Source organism: Cyprinodon variegatus, unplaced genomic scaffold (assembly GCF_000732505.1).
Source record: "Cyprinodon variegatus isolate N-32 unplaced genomic scaffold, C_variegatus-1.0 Scaffold194, whole genome shotgun sequence".
Taxonomy (NCBI): domain Eukaryota; kingdom Metazoa; phylum Chordata; class Actinopteri; order Cyprinodontiformes; family Cyprinodontidae; genus Cyprinodon; species Cyprinodon variegatus.
The window spans coordinates 1,143,316-1,149,315 of record NW_015150647.1 but is presented as its reverse complement, the minus strand read 5'-3'; the positions used below and the strand labels follow the sequence as shown (position 1 = coordinate 1,149,315).

At 36.9% G+C, this 6,000-nt stretch overlaps 1 protein-coding gene across 3 annotated transcripts in view; it reads left to right on the top strand.

Annotated features, from left to right (window-relative positions):
• Positions 1 to 315: 315 nt before the first annotated feature.
• robo1 (roundabout guidance receptor 1) overlaps positions 316 to 6,000 on the top strand; it is a 278,848-nt gene continuing 273,163 nt past the window's right edge. For 2 of the 3 annotated variants that reach the window (XM_015379556.1, XM_015379555.1), the window contains exon 1: positions 316 to 610. The gene's annotated coding sequence lies outside the window, so the exon portion shown is untranslated. The remainder of the gene's footprint in view (positions 611 to 6,000) is intronic. The other variant, XM_015379558.1, reaches the window with a different exon arrangement.

The window sequence follows — 6,000 nt, the reverse complement described above, 5'->3', positions numbered from 1 at the left end:
TAGAATCTTCATGCAAGATTATCAAAAACAAAGGAAAATATCATTCCTCTTTGTCTTGGGGAATTCACCCTTTATTTTAACCTATAATCATGAAGGTTGCATAGTAACGCATCTCTATTGCATTGAAATTCACTAATCAATTTTTATTTTGTTGGTTTTATTTAAATCTTGCTTATGAACCGAACCCTGTGTGTTTGAAAAAGAGATTGATTCCGATGGCATTGTTTGCGCGCAGCGTTAGGACCCAGAGAGGCTGATGCTGCTGCTCTCTGCAAAAGCAGCATGGACGCATTTGTATGCGCCTGGCTCTCCACTCTCCGTCGCTGCTCTAACTGCACTGTAGTCCGCATAATGGCTTAGGATATATTCTTTTTTCTATGGAAAGGATACGAAATGTCAATGGACTCTGCTTTTTTCTAAAAAATGATCCTTCCCTAGACGTTTTTCGCCGGCTCAAGCCGCTCTGTCATTAGTTGAAGAGTCCCCTCATCTTTCTGCTGTTCTCGTTCTCATCCAAGCGCGCTGCTAACAAAAGTTTTACCAAGCCGTCGTTATGGAGCTGTTCTTCTTTTAGGGGGGTTTGTTTGAATCTTTCCGTCGTTCTGGAGAGGTGAGTAACGCTTTCTTTCTGTTAGAGAGTGCACTTAGAAAGAAGCCATCAGAGCTTACAGATAAACTCTGCTTGCTGGTGCAATTTCTTACACTATGAGAAAGATAGGGCTCCAGAGATGGCGTAACCAGAATATGGAACATGCGTAAATGTTTGTCATTAAGTTTAGTGCAACTTCTTTTACGGTTTTGACACTTTAACCCACAATTTAATGTTTAAACGATTCCGTTTCTAATGGCATCAGATAATTGATTCTGATAACATTTTGCAGCTTACATGGTGTGTGCTTATGAGCGCCTGCGTTACTTGTCAACGCAGCCTGTTGACTGACAGACTGACAGGACTCACGGCTTTCTGGGAGCTGTTCTTTTCCCGTGGTGCTGAAAGTTTCCCAGCTGGCCACATGGCTTTACGCAGCGAGGAACGAGGAGAAAGAAACAAGGCGTAGATGGGCACACAATCTGTCGTTTAAACAGGCAGACATGTGGGCTTCGAAAAGCAAAACGTTAGGATCTTTCTCTTTGTCACCGAATCTGTTAAAGGTGAACCTCCCTCCTGTTTGGGCGCTGATTTCGAGAAGTAATATGGGATCCCAGCGGGTATCAGACGTTGAATGAAAGTGTGCATCTGTACAGTTTTATCAGTTATATGTATATTATCATAAATGCAATTTTTTTTTTTTTCTTATTTTGTGTATTTTTTGCTTTTTTGGACTTCAGAGATAAAACCGTTTTACGTTGAAACCGCAACCTTATAAACAATATATAACTGATTATAATCATCATTTAGTAAAAACTGAAAAAAAGGGGATAAAATCCCGCATTTACGCAATAAATTACATGGTTAATGTGACACTCCTGGCGTCAGGGAGATATCTATAGTGATCTCATACACAGGTGGAGAGCTACTATTTTCTACTATTTGGTCTCTGCAGTAAACGACAGGAGTGATTTAGAGAACAAGTCACTTCTCAAAGAAGCACAAGTCATTTGCTATTTTCTTACAGTAAATTGATCGAAAAGATAATGTGGCGCCACCAAGGGGGAGAAAATGGGGCAACGGCTACTATATATTTGCTGGTCATCCTACTGCTCTCCAAATCCCAACCCCGCCACTATTACTGTACATTTCTCAACATACATTTGTTTTCTTTATCTGTGTACTTGTTTTCACATCATTTGTTGTGTCCTTAATACTATTACAATTTCAATTTCAAACGTCAGTTACTTATCCTAAGCTTTGCCCCCTACTCTACATATGATTAAGATCTAATATGTATTATAACAATCATTTGGGGTTTGTCATCCCAACATTTTTTAGTGACCACCATATGGATGAAAGAATGCTTCTTAAAGATAGACTTGGCTGCTTTTGAATATTTATGCTCAAAGAAAACAGCCATTTGGTAAAAACCACTGTAGTGCCACCATCAATCTTCATAGTTGGCAAGTTATAGGCTGCAGACTGTCTACCAGCAGACAGTCCTTAAACCAGCTTATTAAAGTTTTTTATACTTTTTTCACTTAATAAAGACTAAAAGTGCAAATATTTTGGTTTTCTTTTTTAACCAGTTTTTGGTTTTAGTAGATATAAATGCTGCTCTCTCCATAGTTGTATTTATTTGTGCATTTAAATGAAAAATATATATAGCATTGTTGCATTTTTATAAATACAATAATCAGTGTATTTAGCAGCAGTAGTGATAAACCCTGACAGACATGTTCCACTATCAATATACAATCATAGAATAGAATTGTGTCATTTTGAATTAAGATCATTATACAGTTAGCACATACATACCATGCCTACAACATAAAAGAACACTTTATACATCATGCTATGATTTATTTATTTAATGTTTTAACAATTAATTACTTTAGTAATGTGTTGTCTTTTTCTTTTCTGTCACAGCAGACAACACACTCAATACATTTTCGTTATCAAAAGAAATTGTTGAATAAAAAGGCATTAACTTGCATCAAACTGGTGAAAATCGGTTCTGTAACTGTGATGAAATACTGTAAAGCTCTGCAGAAATAAATGAGAATTTCAATTTTTTTCTCAAGGGAGGTGGGGTGGGGGTTTCCAAAAAAGTAGCTTTATGTGCTTGTTTGCTTGTTGAATACTGCAAACCGCCGCTCACACATCTGTGGTTGTCTCAATAAGTCTTTCTAATCCAGAGAGGAAAACCAGATATGCCTTCATGGCAAATTTGGGGCTTATCGGCAGACATGGAAATTTCTGTGTGGCAGTCTGAAGCACAACATTAATAGATTTCATCTAACAGGATTATGGCGATATTTGGGAAATGAGACAGGAAGCAGAAAAATGGAGAAGACATTATTACCAAGTGAGATAAACCAACAACACTAACTAATGTGTGAATAATGATTCTTTCAAAGAGACACGGGCTGAACACATGAATCCATCAGAACTTCAGAGCCGAATAAAGCTGTGCTTGCAGTCATTGTTCCTGTTCGTAAAAGATTCTCGCTCATTTATATTCACAGATTCAGTAATATGATTGAAAGAGATCTAAGAAAAATGAAAAACCTAAACTTTTTTAGCATCGAGGACATTTCTGTCTAGACACTTGAAAAAAAAACATAATAGCCTCTTGTCAGGTGTAAATGATAAAGGAAGTTGCCATTCCTCTCCTTCATCTTCCTGCATCCTAAAGACACCTGAACGCCCCAAGCTTGATGAGGATTGATTTTCATTTTATTGTTTTTATTTTTCATTCTTCTGTCAAAACTCATGAAAACCAGTGTCCTGCAAGGCTGCCTGATTGAAAAACTCAAGTTTCCCCGCACATTTCCTGTCTGTGGCTTCTCCCCAAAGAGCCCTGAGGCTGTCACTCCTAGATCATGGACATCCTATTCCCTCCGACACCTGACCTCAAATGCAAAAGGTCGAGTGCTGCTAGTCATCATGAGATCTCATCATTTTCACATGGTGCTGTCATTTTGGGTGCCCTGTGGATGGCATGCAAGTCACTTTTGTTGATGAGTCAATTAGTCATGTTTGAAAGAAAATAATGAGTTCTTTTTACGTTTCCTTTTTTTTATTGTCCCCATAAAGGTCCACTGCAAAATAATATTGGTTTAAATCATCACAAATTTTGCCTTAAAAATTATTAATTTCAAATATTTGTATACAATTTGTGAGAGTTTTTTGGATGAAGCAAACAGTTTTATTGACATGAGTTTGTTCGATACTGTGAGAAAAAGAAAAACAGATTTAGCCATCACCAATAGGGAAAGCAAAAAAAATATAAGAATGGAGCCAGCAGTGTGAGAACGGAAGGTGATGATCAAAGATGTGGAGATTAAAAAATCTATGATTGCCTCTCAAAGAAATTGTGTTTTGTGTAAATAGAACTCAGTTTTCCTCACCTTGTGGAGTTTTGTGCTGATAAGTACTTTGGGGATGGCTGTATACAAATCCGTCTCAAAGTGCTTACATGCATGTGCACAGTGCTACTTCAGGTTGACTTTTTTGTAGTGCCTTGCAAAATAATTTATAGTTCTGGAAACTTTTTAACATTTTCTAATGCTAAAAACAGAAGCTGCAAAATATTTCATTTCCACTGAACAAGACTGAAAGAGAAATCAAAGGCTTTCTCTGGATTCCTGTACAGCCAGGTGGTCAACACTAAACAGACTAAAAGAGAATTGCAGCAAAACTGTGGCAACAGGCACTTAGATTTAAGTTTCCATTATAAGGCACATATTAAAGGGGCAGATCGCCTCCATGCCTGACCAACAGGATCCACACTGCTAGTTATCAAACAGTGTAATGGAACTGTAGTCTGCTGTCTGATGGAATAAAGCATATGCTTATATGATACCATGAATATACTGTAGTGAGCATGGTGATTGCTTAATGATGCACACAACATTCCTTGGAGAAAATGTTGTTTGCATGGAAGGAAACTGAAGGTTGGGAATTATTGGACCTTCCAAATAAACAGTGATCCTAAGTGCATCTCAGAGAATCACTTTCATAAGCTACTCGACTTAGATGATTAATCATCCATTGCCCACCAGTCGGTCCCTAGAGGCATAAAGGAGCCAATATTTTTTAACCAATAGCAACAGTTTAGGGGTAAATTTCTGTTTCAGATATAATGTGGGTTTGTAAAAAACAGGACACCTTTGACTTTCAGGTTTTGGCTAAATTAATCATTAATTTTTTTTTAAATGTGGGTCGTGGCTGTTAAGCAACAGGTCTTAGCAGCAACAGGATTTGCTAAGAACTAAAGATGCTTGTCCTGAAAGTCATTAAATAATAATCGTCTACAGACACTTTGTATTTTGTTTTGTATAATTTGTTCAGTATAATTACTAATAACTCATAATTACTAAAAGCTCCTAATCTTTAATTTTGTAAATAAACCTAATTTATACTAAATGTGGAGTACTGCAAGGTCCAACTGTGTATGAGGGATGTATTTCTTGTTTTAATTTATTTATGGCTGAGCATTTTTGTTTTACATTTTTTGTGAAAAGTCACTCCTAAAGAAGAAGCTTCAGAACAAGTGTCTGATGGTAAACTGATATAGAGTTCCATTGAGTGTGAAATTTATTATATAAAAAGTGTAGCAGAGGGTGTTTTTATTGATTTCTCTTCAGATGAATTCAGTGCAGAACTGCAGTGATGTAACACACACAAAGCATGATCCCTGTTGCTGGTTCACATTCTCAGTTTTTTTCCAGACTGTAGTAAATGTTTTCTGCAAAGATGGGAGATTACTGCTTACCACTTGGTGGTATGATCTTGGGGTGTTTTGGTTTTACGTTATTATTTTATTTTTTTTAGTTTGAATGTTTCATTGAATATTTTTCTAGTTTAGTTTTCTTTGAATTAGAGGTTCACTTTCCCTTACTCTCTTTAGTCCCCCACAGCTGTTTCTAATCCCATGATTATCTCACCTGCATTCATTATCATCCTCAACTCCAGTAGCCCAGTATTTATGCTCCTGTTTTTTTTATTGTTTCCTGCAGTAATTTTCCATTACGCTCAGTTACTCTGTTAATACTCTATGTCCCGTTTGCCCTCTTCAAGATTTGTAAGTTTTCATTTTAGCTGTTTGCCCTTTGTACTGGCTAATAGTGAATGATTAGACCTTGACTTAATATACCTCGGAAAGGGATGGATCCTCTCTCTTTATTCTCATGAGAAAAACACTGAAAAGAAATCTGGCTGCTCCAAAGCCTCTCCCACAGGAAAATCTTTCAAAATGGTGGTCAGACGACTGTGTCGCACAACTAAAATAAACCTTTTATTCACATGATATACCTAAATAGACTAGATTAGCTTCTTTTACCTAACCAGGTAAGATATAATTGAGATTAAAACCTCTTTTCCACGAGTGACCTGGCCAAAAC